Source organism: Papio anubis, chromosome 10 (assembly GCF_008728515.1).
Source record: "Papio anubis isolate 15944 chromosome 10, Panubis1.0, whole genome shotgun sequence".
Classification (NCBI taxonomy): domain Eukaryota; kingdom Metazoa; phylum Chordata; class Mammalia; order Primates; family Cercopithecidae; genus Papio; species Papio anubis.
Genome location: NC_044985.1, coordinates 12,725,825 through 12,741,988, shown reverse-complemented (window position 1 = coordinate 12,741,988; position 16,164 = coordinate 12,725,825). Strand labels below are relative to the sequence as shown.

The 16,164-nt window shown below is 41.8% G+C and overlaps 1 long non-coding RNA gene across 10 annotated transcripts in view; it reads right to left on the bottom strand.

Moving 5' to 3' along the window:
* The window catches only part of LOC110740845, a 551,890-nt gene that overhangs the window by 496,932 nt on the left and 38,794 nt on the right, over positions 1-16,164 (bottom strand). For 4 of the 10 annotated variants that reach the window (XR_004176479.1, XR_004176480.1, XR_004176481.1 and 1 more), the window contains 2 exons: positions 4,511-4,665; positions 2,096-4,390 (listed from right to left, as the gene is read on the bottom strand). This is a non-coding gene — a long non-coding RNA (uncharacterized LOC110740845). Of the gene's footprint in view, positions 1-2,095; positions 4,391-4,510; positions 4,666-16,164 lie in introns of those variants that run through there. The other 6 variants (XR_002516034.2, XR_002516035.2, XR_004176477.1 and 3 more) reach the window with 3 other exon arrangements.

Genomic DNA, 16,164 nt, shown 5'->3' with positions numbered 1-16,164 from the left:
TGTTACCTGTTCCGGGTAATGAAGATATGGACGGCACTCTCTCCCTTGGCTGAGTGAACAGTGTCTCCTGTGACTTTCAAAACTTCCAGGGCTTATCATTATCAAAACATTTATCACACTGCATTATAATTTTGCATTTACTTGTCTATTTTACAGACAAACACCCCATGTGTTCCCTGAGGGTTCTTTTTATCTCTCAAACTTCAGTGCCTAGCACACAGTAAATATTCAGTTAACAGTTGGATAATTCATCTCTGATTCAATACAATTTCTTTTTAAGTAGAATTTTAATATAACATTGCCAACACTCAAGAGTTTTTCCATTATTAAATATTTCTGAAACGCATATATTTTATATGTTATGCATAAACACATATATACAAACTACAGAAAAATACCCCAAAATGGTACAGCAATTCTAGAAGGTGGAGATATTTTCCTGTTTCTTTGATTTTGTTGAATTTACCTTAAGTTCAACAATAAACATACTACTTTCAACATTAAAAAGAAATAATAATCGACTTAAGGTATTTTATTCTGTTTTATGACAACAACTAGCTACGACAGAACACTAGTAGATATCTGTCTGAAGACATATTGTCTAGTAACTATATGACTTTTTGCAATTTTTTCAATCTCTTGGAGAGTCTGTTTCATCTGTAAAATCAACCAGATCAAATGAGTTGTTAGGTAGATTAAATAATGCCACTCATATAAAATGCCTTCTGTAATACCTGATACAGAGCAGGTACTGAATTGAAGAAGGAAGTTAGTTGTGTGGCTGCTTCTAGAAATGAAGCTTATAGTCAGAATACAAAACTTTCTCTTTGGTAAAGATAGGGAAGCACCTGCTGCAAGTTACTAAGGTAGCTTGAATTTCTCAGCAGAACATGGAGCTGCCCCAGACCAGCTTCTACAGAGACAGCCATGAGATGAAGAATGACATCCTGGGACCCCAGGTGTGTGCGAGACCCTTGGTCAGAAGCACCTATGCTGAGGACCTTGGCTAAATAGCTTCTGAAAGTTCATCCTCAAAGTTCTTTATCTCTACTGAACAAAAGAAGTGCAATGCTGGGTATAAGTGGGAAGAGAGTAAGGTTCAAATGCTGACCAATCTGAGTTTGAACCTCACACCTGGTACTGATTTACTTTGCAGAACCTTGGTCAAAACATTTTTTGGACCTAAGTTCCCCCAGAACTGTGAAAGAGAGTGATATGACCCGCCTGACAGAGTTCTCTCAAGAATTAGACACAAAGTATGAGGAGGCACATTGTAGGTAGTCTAGAGTAGCTATTATTATCATTTCAGCCATGCACAATGCAAATATCTGAAAGGCCAGCCAGGTAACCTATGTGGGGGAAGGAGGCCAAGTAGATCCTGAAGTAAAGAAGCCATTGCATGTCCATCTACATGAAGCAACCAGACAAATGTAGCCATCCTGGAATCCAGGGAAGATGGCCAGTGCTGCCTCTGTTTCAAAGAAAGGACAGAAATCTGGATTGTGTCAGGTATTAATTCAAGTTTTAAAATCAAGAAGTATTGTATACATTGAACAAATCCCTTGTGTGAGCAAGAACCAGCCCATGCATGGCTAGCTTGCCACCTAATTTAATCTCTAACTGGAGAAATTAAGAGGAAACAAATCTACTAAGACAAAACGAGACTGGACTGAAAATGTTCCACCCCAGATGGTTTCCTTGGCCCCATGGTCACCCGCTGGTCCTCTGCGCCTTTCTTGGACCCCACGCAGGGATGCAGCAGAAACACTTCCTTATGCTCTGCCTTGGGAAGGGGTTGAAGCATCTCTGCAGCTATCTCTCCAGTGGCCGTCGTAGGGGAGAATCCTATCGATGTCATTATTCATATTTAAGCAGATGTTTTCCACAATAGCTGGGTTTTTTTGTTTTGTTTTTTCAGGCAGGGTCTCCCAGACTGGAGTGTAGTGGCACCATCTCAGCTTACCGCAGCCTTGAATTCCCTGGCTCAAGCGATCCTCCCATCTCAGCCTTCTGAGTTGCTGGAACTACAGGTGCATGCTACCATGCCTGGCTAATTTTCGTATTTTTGGTAGAGACAACATTTCTCTATGTTGCCCAGACTGGTCATGACTTCCTGGGCTCAAGTGATACGCTTGCCTCAACCCTCCAGAGTGCTGGGATTACAGGGGTGAGCCACAGAGCCCCACCAATCGCTGTGCTTTAGAATCACCTGGAGAACTTTTTAAAAATTACCATTTCCCCGGCCCCTCCCAAAACCAATTTAATTAGAATATCTGGGGGTGGGGACTCCATGCTCCAGTAGTTTGCTAAAGCTCTTCAGATAATTCTAATGTGCAGTTATGGTTGAGAACTACTCTATCAAACCTTTGTTTGATGGAATTCCCCCTGCTGAAATGCAAAAAATCTTAGTGAAAGTAAAAAATAAAACTATTACTGGTCATTAATATTTCTAGAATGGATTAGTTTATGAGATAATTTTAAACCTGGCTGGGCAACTAGAGTGAGGAGAGGTTTTCAGAGTGTGAAGGCTCTGCCTATAGAAGATGAGAGGGACTAGGGAAGAGGGGTGAGGTTCTGAGTATCAGGGATCAGGACCAGGGATTCACAAGAACATATCACGGCCAAGTTCACACTTGAAGTTAGTTCACCCACTGTACTGGACGCAGTCTCCTAGGATGAATGAGAAATTTACCTCCTCACCCACTTTCAACCACACACAGGGCTGGAACCACAAGGCACTGCAGGATTATAGAGGAACCTAGAGGACATTAGGTGACATGAAATAAGACAAATACTGTATGATCTCACTGATAGGTGGAATGTAACATCTTTGAACTCACACAAGCAGAGAATGGAATGGTGGTTGCCAAGGCATGGGAGGAGAGAAAATGAGAAGCTGCTGATCAAAGGGTACAAAGTTTGTCATGCAGGGTGAATACATTCTGGAGATGCAATCATATACAGCATGGCTATATGGTTAACAATATTGCACTGCATACTTGAAATTTGCTAAAAGGTTATCTCTTAACTGTTCTCATCACAAAAAAAAGAGAAAGAAAGACAAAGAATATGGTCACTATGTGAGGTGACAGGATGTTAATTAGCTTGATTGTTCTTCACAATATATATGTATATCAACATATCAGATGGTACACTTCAAGTATATTCAGTTTTTATTTGTCAATTATAACTGAATAAAGCTGGAAAAAAAAAAAACCCCACCTGGTGAGGAAGGGGGACCCAACTTCTAATTTAATGCAAACACGCACAAAGGACACCCACTCACATAGCTGCTTCAAAACAAACAAACAAACAAAAAGTTGCCTTATAGGCAATGGCACATCCAAGTCAGATCTACGGGAAGTCCAAAGGACTAACAGCTGATGCTTGGGTTCCAGCCTCCTTCCTGTTCCTCAGTAACTAAGACAAATACAAATATAAGCCAGAGTAAGGGGAGAAGTGAAATCCTATTTGCATAGATGTTCTTAACTGAGAGCTCTCTGGGCTTTCATAAAATAAGCAAAAGCCACCTCTGAGATTTATCCTACGCCATTCTGTTTTGCTGATGCACTCAAATTGTCTGATGCTTCTCACCCGGCAGGGAAGCCCAATGGGGGACGCAGCAGTGCAGGCCTGATGTGAGGGAAGTGTGGGTGAGGGGTGAGCAGGAATGCCTCCTACCCACAGCTGTGCGAGGGCCAGCAGGAAACTTAAGATTATTTCAGGAGACCCTGTGAGGGTCAGAGCCAGGCAAAGAGCCAAATGAATTGTCAAAGTGAGTGGAACCTCCTTTTGAGAATCAGAACCTGATGAATTGAGTAGAGGGACTGGGGACGCAAGGGAAGAGGGCAAGGGACCATAAGATCCAACAGGCAGGGTGACAGGTGGTATGGACGAGCATAAATGTGGACAGCGGAACTCCAAAGTGCTGAAAGTGACTTGCAGAGTGAGTGGGTCACATCACATTAACAGCCCTAAATGAAACAGACACAAATGACTAGCAGTTTCGATAAAAACAAGGAAAACTGTTTTTCTTTCTTTAAAATCTTTATTAAATCAAATTAAGTTGGATTCCTGTGGCTGTGATTTATTGCACTGGAAAAAGCCAGAACAAACAAACGACACATTTTCTTTCACTCCTGGTAAGTAATTAGCCTCTGTCTTGCTAAAGGGCCTGTCAGTAGCCCTGACGAGGAGAAAGCAAATCCAACTTCTCAGAAGTGCTGGGTTTTTGGCTTTACTCACTTTCTCCTTTCTTCTAGTCTACTGCCTCTTCTCAGGAAGATGGGAAAGGAGGACTGGATGTGGCAATGTGGCTGTCACTCATGCAAGATTGGAACCGGTGTGTTGAAGGAAAAAAGGGCACATCCCACCCAGGGGGAAGTTCTGCCTAATAATCAATAGTAACACATGGCCTAAATCACCTCTGTTAATCCTTGCAGCCACCCTGAAAACCCAGCACCAGCTTACAAGGAAAGAAACATAAACTTGCAGAGATTAAGCAACTCACCCAAGGCCAGGCAGGTCCAGGCAGGTCCAGGCAGGTCCAGGCAGGTCCTGGGGGCCACGATTTAAAACCAATTCTGTCTGCCTCTCCAGTCCATTCTGATGCCATTGCACAGTGCTTTAAAGTCGACTAGGGTGAGGTGGTATCTTTCATAGTGCCTGGAATAGAATAGATGTTTCATTAATGTTAAATTCCTCTCTCCTTCTCTTCTCAGTGGTAACAACAGTTACTCAAATATTACATGTATATAATGCATGCATATTTGTTTTATAAAATTGGATATATAGAAAAAATAAGATGAAAATTAAAAGCACAGGTAATCCTATCACTCAGAAATAGCCACAGTTATATTTTTGGTTTATTTTCCTTGGACTAGAATGCATTAGTACACACATTCAATTTCATTTTACACAACTGGAGTTTGTATGCAGTGTGCCTTTTAAAACTTAACAATGGGGGCAAGAGGGGCCGAATAAGATTAGCTCAGTCTCTCCAACTCCCAGCGAGCTACACAGAAGACCGATTGATTTCTGCATTTTCAACTGAGGTACTGGGTTCATCTCTCACTGGGAGTGCAGGACAATGGGATTGCCTGGTCAGCTGCTACAGCCCGACCAGCGAGAGCTAACAGGCGAGGCATCGCCTCACCTGGGAAGCGCAAGGGAAAGGGAATCCCTTTTCCTAGCCAAAGGGAACTGAGACACCTAACACCTGGAAAGTGGTGCTCCACCCCAATGCTGTGCTTTTAAGCAAACAGGCACCTGGGAGATTATATCCACCTGGCGGAGGAGGTCCCGCCAGAGCCTCCTCATTGCTAGCACAGCAGTCTCGCGATCTCAAGGCAGGAGCAGCGAGGCTGGGAAAGGCGCCGCCATTGCTGAGGCTTAAGTGGGTAAAAAAGCTGCTGGGAAGCTCGGGAACTGGGTGGAGCTCACAGCAGCTCAAAGGAAACCTGCCTGTCTCTGTGAGACTCCCACCTCTGGGGACAGGGGCACAGTAAAAAACAACAGCATGAAACCTCTGCAGGCATAAGCGACTCTGTCTGAAATAGCCTTTTGAAGAGCAGTGGATCTCCCATCGGAGGTTGAGATCTGAGAAAGGGACAGACTGCCTGCTCAAGTGGGTCCCTGGCCCTGAGTAGCAACTGGGAGACGCATCCCCACTAGGGACAGTCTGACACCCACACCTCCCACAGGTGGAGTACACCCTGAGGAGGGAAGCCTCAAAGCAAGAATCAGACAGGTACGCACTTGCTGTTCAGCAATATTCTATCTTCTGCTGAGGCGACACCCAGGCAAACAGGGTCTGAGTGGACCTCAAGCAATCCAACAGACCTACAGCTGAGGTCTGACTGTTAGAGAGGAAAACTATCAAACAGGAAGGACACCTACACCAGAAGGAAAACCCCATCGATGCGTCACCATCATCCATCAAAGACAGAGGCAGATGTCAGAAACCACAAAGATGAGGGAAAAAGCATATGGCAGAAAAGCTGGAAATTCAAAAATTAGGCATCTCCCGACAGGGTACAGCTCATAATAGCCAATAGCGGATCAAAGCAGCGGAGAAATGACTTTGATGAGATAGAGAAGGCTTCAGTCCATCAAACTTCTCCAGAGCTAAGGAGAATTCACGTCACCCAGCGCAAAAGAAACTAAAAATCTTGAAAAAAGTGGAAGAATTGATGGCTTCATTAATTAATGCAGAGAAGGTCATAAACAAAATGAAAGATAGAAAACCATGACACGAAATACGGTAACCGTCACAAGCTTCAGTAACTGGCTGATCAGCTGGAAGAAAAGAGTATCAGCGATTGGATCAAATATGAACAAAATGGCGAGAAGAGAAACCGAAAAAAGAAAAAGAAGAAAAGAAATGAACAAAGCCGCAAGAAGTATGGGATTGTATGTAAAAAGACCAAATCTCACGTCTGATTAGGCTGCCTGAAAGGAAGAGGGGAAAATGGAACCAAGTTGGAAAACACTCTTCAGGATATCATCGGAACTTCCCAACCTAGTAAGAACGGAGCCAGCGACTAAATCCAGAGCTGAGAACACCACAAAGATACTCCTCGAGAAGAGCAACTCCAAGACACATAGTGCCAGGTCACCAAAGGTGGAAATGAAGGAAAAATCTTAGGGCAGCCAGAGAAAGGTTACCCACAAAGGGAAGCCCATCGAATACAGCCATCTCGGCAAACTCTCAAGCCAGAAAGAGAGTGGGGAGCCAATATTGAACATTCTTAAAGAAAGAATTTTAAACCCAAATTTCATATCCAGCAAACTAAGTTTCATAAGTGAAGGAGAAATAAAATCCTTTACAGATAAAATGCTTAGAGATTTTTGTCTCATCACTAGGCCTGCCTTACAAGAGACCCTGGAAGGAAGCACTCAACATGGAAAGGAACAACGGTACCAGCCATTGAAAAAACATGCCAAAATCTGCAAAGACTATCGAAGCTAGGAAGAAGCATCAACTAACAAGCAAAATAACCAGTTAATATCATAATGGCAGGATCAAGTTCACACATAACAATATTAACCTTAAATGTCAATGGACTAAATGCTCCAATTAAAGGCCTGAACTGGCAAACTGGATAAAGAAGTCAAGACCCATCAGTCTGCTGTATTCAGAACCCATCTCACAGGAACATACATAGGCTCAAATAAAGGGATGCAGGAAGATTTACCAAGCAAATGGAGAACAAAAAGGCAGGGGTTGCAATACCTAGTCTCTGATAAAACAGACTTTAAACCATCAAAAGATCAAAAGAGAACCAAAGAAGGCCATTACATAATGGTAAAGGGATCAATTCAACAGGAAGAGCTAACTATCCTAATGCATATGCACCCAATACAGGGCACCCAGATTCATAAAGCAAGTCCTTAGAGACTTACAAGAGAGACTTAGACTCCCCTTACAATAATAATGGGAGACTTCCTCCACTGTCAACATTAGACAGATCAGCGAGACAGAAGTTAACAAGGATATCCAGGAATTGAACTCATCTCTGCAGCAAGCAGACCTAATGAACATCTATAGAACTCTCCACCCCAGATCAACAGAATATACATTCTTCTCAGCACCACATCGCACTTATTCCAAAATTGACCCACATAATTGGGAAGTAAAGCACTCCTCAACAAAATGTACAAGAACAGAAATTATAACAAACTGTCTCTCAGACCACAGTGCAATCAAAATGGAACTCCAGGACTAAGACACTCCAATCAAAACTGCTCAACTACATGAAACTGAACAACCTGCTCCTGAATGACTACTTTGGTACATACTTGAAATGAAGGGAGAAATAAAGATGCTCTTTAGCAAAAACCAGTGAGAACAAGATACAACATACCAGAATCTCTGGGACACATTTAAAGCAGTGTGGGGAAATTTATAGCACTAAATGCCCACATGAAGAGAAAGCAGGAAAGATCTAAATTGACACTCTAACATCACAATTAAAAGAACTAAGAAGCAAGAGCAAGCTGTTCAAAAGCTAGCAGAAGACAAAATGCTTCAAGATCAGAGCGAACTGAAGGAGATAGAGACACAAAAACCACTCCAAAATCAATGAATCAGGAGTTGGTTTTTTGAAACATCAACAAAATTGACAGACTGCTAGCAAGACTAATAAAAGAGAAGAAAAGAAGAAGAATCAAATAGGCGCAATAAAAAATGATAAAAGGGATATCACCACCGACCCACAAATACCAAACTACCATCAGAGAATACTATAAACACCTCTCATAAAATAAACTGGAAAATCTAGAAGAAATGGATAATTTCCTGGACACTTACACTCTTCAAGACTAAACCAGGAAGAAATTGAATCCCTGAATAGACCAATAGTAGGCTCTAAAATTGAGGCAATAATTAATAGCCTACCAACCAAAAGTCAGGACAGATGGATTCACAGCTGAATTCTACCAGAGGTACAAAGAAGGAGAGCTGGTACCATTCCTTCTGAAACTATTCCAATCAATAGAAAAGAGGGAATCCTTCCTGCTCATTTTATGAGGCCAACATTATCCCTGATACCAAAGACTGGCAGAACCTTACAACAAAAAAAAGAGATTTTTAGACCAATATCTATTGATGAACATCGATGCAAAAATCCTCAATAAATACTGGCAAACGGGATTCAGCAGCACATCAAAAGCTTATCCACCATGATCAAGCGGGCTTCATCCCTGGGAGGCCAGGCTGGTTCGGTTCCAACATTAAATCAATAAACATAATCCAGCATATAAACAGAACCAAAGACAAAGAACCACGTATCTCCAGCAGATGCAGAAAAGGCTTTTTGACAAAATTCAACAGCCCTTCATGTAAGCGCTCAATAAATTCGGTATTGATGGGCATTACCTCAAAATCATAAGAGCTATTTATGACAAACCCACAGCCAATATCATACTGAATGGGCAAAAGGAAACTGGAAAAATTCCCTTTGAAAACTGGCACAAGACAGGGATGCCCTCTCACCGCCTATTCAACATACTGTTGGAAGTTCTGGCTAGGGCAATCAGGCAAGAAGAGAAATCAAAGGGTATTCACTTAGGGAAAAGAAGAAGTCAAACTGTCCCTCTTTGCAGATGACATGATTGTATATTTAAGAAAACCCCATTGTCTCAGCCCAAAATCTCCTTAAGCTGATAAGCAACTAATAAAGGAGATCTCACGATACAAATTTAATGCAAAATTACAAGCATTAAGTATACACCAGTAGCTCAGACAAACAGAGAGCCAAATCTTGAATGAACTTCCATTCACAATTGCTTCAAAGGAAGATAAAATACCTACCAGGAATCAGCTTGACAAAAGGGATGTAAAAGGACCTCTTCAAAGAGGAGAACGCTACAAACCACTACTCAGTGAAATCAAGAAGGACACAAAGAAATGGAAAAACATACCATGCTCATGGATAGGAAGAATCAATATCACGAAAATGGCCATACTGCCCAAAGGTTACATTTATAGATTCAATGCCATCCCCCATCAAGCTACCAATGAGTTTCTTCACAGAATTGGAAAAAACTGCTGAAGTTCTGTAAGACAAAAAGGCCATCTCTACCAAGAATCCCTAAGTAAAGAACAAAAGCTGGAGGCATCCAGCTACCTGACTTCAAACTATACTACAAGGCTACAGTAACCAAACAGCATGTGGTGCTGGTACCAAAACAGAGATATAGACCAATGGGGAGACAGTCCTCAGAAATAATACCACACGTCTACAGCCATCTGATCTTGTGACCTGAGAGGAAACAAAGAAATGGGGAAAGGATTCCCTATTTAATAAATGGTGCTGGAAAATTGGCTAGCCATAAGTAGAAAGCTGAAACTGGATCCCTTTCCTTACTCCTTATCTGAAAATTAATTCAAGATGGATTGAGACTTAAATGTTAGACCTAATACCATAAAATCCTGGAGGAAAACCTAGGTAAAAGTACCATTCCAGGACAGAGAGGCATGAAGCAAAAGACTTTCATGTCTAAAACCTGCAAAAACAACGGCAGCAAAAAGCCAAAATTACAAATGGATCTCATTAAAACTAAGAGCTTCTGCACAGCCAAAGAAACTACCATCAGAGTGAACAGGCAGCCTACAGAATGGGAAAATTTTTGCAATCTACTCATCTGACAAAGGCTATTATCCAGAACCTACAAAGAACTCAAACAAATTTACAAGAAAAACAAACAACCCCCATCAAAAGTGGGCCAGGACAGATGAGCGTTTCTCAAAGAAGACATTCCTTTACAGCCAACAGACATATGAAAAATGCTCATCATCACTGGCCATCAGAGAAATGCAAATCAAAACCACAATGAGATACCATCTCACACCAGTTAGAATGGCGATCATTTATTCAAAGTCAGGAAACAACAGGTGCTGGAAGGATGTGGAAATAGAACACTTTTACACTGTTGGTGGGATTGTAAAACTAGTTCAACCATTATGGAAAACAGTATGGCGATTCCTCAAAAGACTAGAACTAGATGGCCCATACTTATTTAGCCATCCATTACTGGGTATATACCCAAGGATTATAAGTCATGCTGCTATGAACACATGCACCTGTGGATGTTTTATTGCGGCACTATTCTATGTAAGAACTTGGAATCAACTAGCGTCCATCAGTGACAGACTGGATTAAGAAAATGTGGCACATATACACCATGGAATTACTATGCAGCCATAAAAAGGAGAGGAGTTTGTGTGTCCTTTTGTAGGGACATGGATGCAGCTGGAAACTCACATCATTCTTAACAAACTATCACAAGAACAGAAAACCAAGCACGCATGTTCTCACTCATGCACGTGAGGGCAGACAATGAGATCACTTGGACTGGGAAGGGAACATCACACGGGGCCTATCATGGGAAAGGGAGGGGAGGAGGATTGCATTGGGAGTTATACCTGATGTAAATGGCGTGTTGATGGGTGCTGCTGGCGGGGATGGGTGCAGCACAACAGCACAAATATACATATATGTAATAAACCTGCGTTATGCACATGTACCTAAACTTAAAGTATAATAATAATAAAAATAGAATTTAAAAAAAAACTTAACAATGTACTAAATTTATTTTGATACATGATTACACATCCTTCGAAACTGTGTACTATTCCACCATAGAGGTGTGCTATAATTTATGCTTGGACATTCTGATTAAAAGTCTGCATTAGGCTGACACTTTGGGAGGCCGAGGCAGACAGATCGTGAGGTCGGGAGATCGAGATCGTCCTGGCTAGCACGGTGAAACCCCATCTCTACTAAACAAAACACAAAAATTAGCCAGTCATGGTGGCGGGCACCTGTAGTCCCAGCTGTTCGGGAGGCTGAGGCAGGAGAATGATGTGAACCCGGGAGGCGGAGCTTGCAGTGAGCTGAGATCGCACCACTGCACTGCAGCGTGGGTGACAGAGCAAAATTCCGTCTCAAAAAAAAAAAAGCCTGCAATAAACCATTTTATATATGCAAAGATATTATATGTATACAGATTGAGTACATCAGTGATTCCCAACCATGGATGATTCCCTCTACCAAGGTTCATTAGTTAATGTCTGGAGACATTTTTGGTCTTTACAACTTGGGGGATGCACCCATCATCCAGTGGGTAGAGGTCAGGGGTGCTGTTTAATGTCCCACAGTGCATAGGACAGTCCTCCACAATATATAACTACATGGTGTGAAATGTCAATAGTGCTAAAGGTGGGAAACCCTGCAATAAACGAAGTCAATGTATGATAGTATAAAAGTGATTGCAAGCATTTCTATAGTGGTTATTTCTCTAGCGTATAAACATATGTAGCTAAATTAATATTTATCTCTTTGATTCCCTGATGCAGAAATTCTTCTTGCTGTCTAAATGAAAGAAAATTCCCAGAAACAGCCAATGGCTAGTCTCTTGTCAGAACATCAGAATAGAATCTGAGTCCCTTGAGTGTGCATGTGCTAACCATGTCTCCCCTAAGTTCCCTCCCTTCCCCAGAAACTAGGCTTCTGCTGAATCACTTACTCCTTTCAACCCCCACTTACTAACCTCTACTTTGATAGGTTAAAAAACATCCCAGGCTCCTTTGTGCTAGGGTACTGAATACGCTTGTATGAAATTTGGAAGGCAGAAGGAGGCTGACATTTTCTCTCCCTCAGAAGAGCCACGGAACCACAGCAACGTGGAGGGAGACCGCTCCATGAGTTGTCAGCAGCTTCGCAGGTGTAAAGTGGCGGCTGTGCCTTGGGTTGCAGCAGTGCCTGGGTGGTCTGGCATTGGCACTGCTAGTGGTGGCCTTCTGATTCCCAGCTCTCTTGCTGGGGAAGCGGCTGATGCTGCCACCTTGTCCCAGGAACCATTCCCATTCCTGGAGGCCAAGCCTAGAGGCACTCCTCCAATTCTTCCAACAATTTCATCAGCTCCTAATTCCCTGTTAAATTCCTGTTCATAATCCAAGTGGTTTCTATTTCTACAACAGATTCTGGATCCATACACTCACCCTTAACCCAAAGCCCATCAGATCCTGATAGTGAGCACCTCTGTTAAAAGAGAACATGACTCAATGATGGCTCTTAGTGTGGCCCCCAGGCCAGCAGCATCAGCATCACCTGGAAACTTGCTATAAATGCAGATTCTCAGGTTCCACCCCAGACCAGCTAACTCTAGACCCAGAGTTCTGGGAGTGAGACCCAGAGATCTGTCTCTTCACAAATACTCCAGGTAATTGTGAGGCATAGTAAAGTTTGAAAAGTCATGGGTTAAAACAATATAAAAATATATTTTTTCTATCTGCTGTCTTAACTGTGTGCCTCACTCTTTTTGCGTAGACCACAAATGCAGAATCTATGATCACAAACAAGGAGCATGAGCTGAAGTTGACTGAATACATCTCCTGCTCTGGCTGAGGATGGATGGGAGTGGAAGGAAACTAACTGCTCACTCCAGAAGGACCTAAAGCAGGTCACAGAGTCAAGGACACTTTTCTCTGCAGGCCCTCTGGATGGAAAAGAAAGGTCGACACCAAAAGTATGTGCTGGGAGGTATGTAAGGTTGAAGTCCAAAGGTCAAATCCAAATGTGATCAATGAGATACTCTGGTTGAACCACAGGAGCTGAGGCCCTGAACCAGAGGACCCAGGAAGGTGCAGAGTGAGCAGCAATAGGCAGAGTTGACCAGCACGTGGCCTAGAAGCTTTCTGGAAGGAAACCACAATTTTCTTCAACTATTTTTATCATGTTCCCAGGACCTGGGCTATTTGATTCAAGAGCTAAAATAGCAAGCAAGGTGGACATGGTCCCTGACTCCCCCACAAGGGCTTAGAATCTACTAGACAAGGCTGACAATTGAACAACTTGGCCAGCACCTCAGACTCTTCTTTCCAGCTTGCCACCAGGAAAGAAATAACTGTTCTCCAGTCAGTCAAGGGCAAAAAGAAAATCTCATTGGCCTAGCTTGGGTCACATGCCCACCTCTTAGAAGAATTAGTAGAGCCAGATGGGTAATCCAGCTTGGGTAACATGCCCACCCCTGTGGATGGGAGACAGAGAGGAGAGGGGTGATGCTTTCGCAGCCTGTCTGAGAAGCACAAGAATGAGGGATGACTAAACCAGAGAAAGGGAAAGGGGCACTGGGGAAACGTTCACAATAGATAGACTCTGAACTCCTCACAAGCACCTGTGTTAATGCATCTGTCTTGCTTTGGAGATTTCAGAGCATGATGACTCTCTCTGAATTCAGATAGGACTTGACCCCTTGAAACCTTTAATTCTCTACTTTTTTTGAAAGTTAAATAAGGCCGGGCATGGTGACTCACGCCTGTAATCCCAGCACTTTGGGAGGCCGAGGCAGGCGGATCATGAGGTCAAGAGATCGAGACCATCCTGGCCAACACAGTGAAACCCCATCTCTACTAAAATACAAAAATTTAACCGGGCGTGCCTGTAGTCCCAGCTACTCAGGAGGCTCAGGTAGAGGAATTGCTTGAACCCGGGAGGCGGAGGGTGCAGTGAGCCGAGATTGCACCACTGCACTCCAGTCTGGCAACAGAGAAAGACTCCATCTCAAAAAAAAAAAAAAAAAAAAATGAAAGAAAAAGAAAGCTAAATAAGATAAAATGTCTGATAGCAGCAAACTGGGGCACCAAATGCAATGATTTTTCCATTTGCATTCTAATGTTTTTCACCTCCTCGAAAACAAGTGTCCTAAGGTGGTGTTGGGCCATGCAGAACAAGATGATTTCAGTTTAGGCACTGAGAAGCATGTAGAGGATGGCAGCTCTAATGTCTGAAGGTAGCCCCTAGAAACCCAGCCCAGTGGAAATCTGAGTGCTAACAATGATAAAAAATGATGCTAATAACAATAATAACAATAGCAAGAGAGAGCCCTTGGCTCTTACATTATACCAGAAACTGTTCTAAGGGCTTTGCATTCATAAACTAATTTAATCTCTACAGCAGCCCTACAAGGTAAGTACCAGAGTATCATTCCCCAAGTGAGTTTAAGTAACTTGCCCAAAGTAAGTGATCCAGATCCAGGCAGTCTCACTTCAGAACTCACACTTTTCAGCACTATACTACACTCCATGGCATAAAATCATCTGGAATTATTAGTGTGAACCTGAATCTACCTAATGGTGGGGTTGTTGTTGTAATTAAGAATTTAGAAAGCAATAAAAAAAGGCCTCCTCCCTGTCCGACGCGTAGTCATAGATGCCAACTTTCAACTGGAGCAATGTCAGTAGCCAGAAGCAGATGATGGAGTTCTTAAACAGGACACACAATGCATATATTATAAGAAAAACAGCAATAAATTTAACTACATCAAAATGTAAAACTTCTACATAATCAATAACATTATAAACAAAATTCAAAGACAAGTCACAAACCAGGAAAATCATGGTGAATGCTCACAACCAACAAAGGATTAAAAACCTGTATATTTTTAAAACTCCTACAGATTAATAAGGGAAAGATAAATAACCCAACAGAGAAAAATAGACAAAAGCTATGAAAAGGCATTTCACAGAAGCAAAAACCCAGAGGGTCAATATCCGTATGAAAAGATTGTCAGCTTCACGAACAGTCAGGAAACAAGTGAAACACCAATGAGATCCCATTTCACTTCCATCCAATTAACAACAAAGTTCAAGATCAACATGGCCTGGTGGCAGCAGGAATGCAGAGAAATGGGAGCCTCTTATGCTGCTGGCGTGAGAGTGCACATGCAGACATCTTTAAAAAACAACTGACAATACCTGGTGAGGGGGAAGCGTCCACTTCTAGGTATCTGTCCTAAAATCACTCGCATGTGTACACAAGAAAACAGCCACAGAATGTGTGGCAGCATTGTTTATAGTCATAGGAAATTTCAAACAAGTGTACTTTGCAAATCACAGGACAATCATAAATTATTTGTGACATATTCCAATGATGGAAAACTCCACTGCAGTTGAATGAATGAAGGGAATCAAGATGCATCAAAATGAATAGAAATAAAAATATATTGTGTTGGATAAAAGGCAAGTTACACCATCATTATATGAAGGGTTTGATGCTAATTTTGTACATTTTAATTTATATACACTATACACAGTATAAATGTTAATGTTAGACATACAGTATAAATGTTAGCTTATGTAAATATATCATTTATTTTTGATTAATTATAATATTTAAGTGTAAAGCTTATGCAGTACATAAGCATAACTTTTATAATGTGTAATATATAAATTGTATTTATATTAAGTATAAAACTTAATTTATATACAGTATGAGTTTGTCTTTTAAGTTTATGTGTTATGTGAATATGAATATATAGTAAAACTGTGAAATACATGTAGAACAGTAACAAACTTCACCACAGTGCTTGCCTCTGAGTGAGGATTGGAACTGGGAGGGATACACAAGGAATTTTTAACTATATTTATGTTTTACATCTTGAAAAAAAATTAATAAATCTGGGTGGCAGGCACATGGATGATTGTTATAGTTTTATTTCTGATGTTTTATTCTTTGAAGTTTTGCAGAGCAAAAATATATATTAATGCCTCCAAGTTTCACTCTTGGGAGAGAAGCAAGGGCTGGGTTAATTCTGAGGGCAGCAACTGGGTGGTATCTACACCTCAGAGCCCAACACAGGATTGGCTGGGAAGGGGTGAGC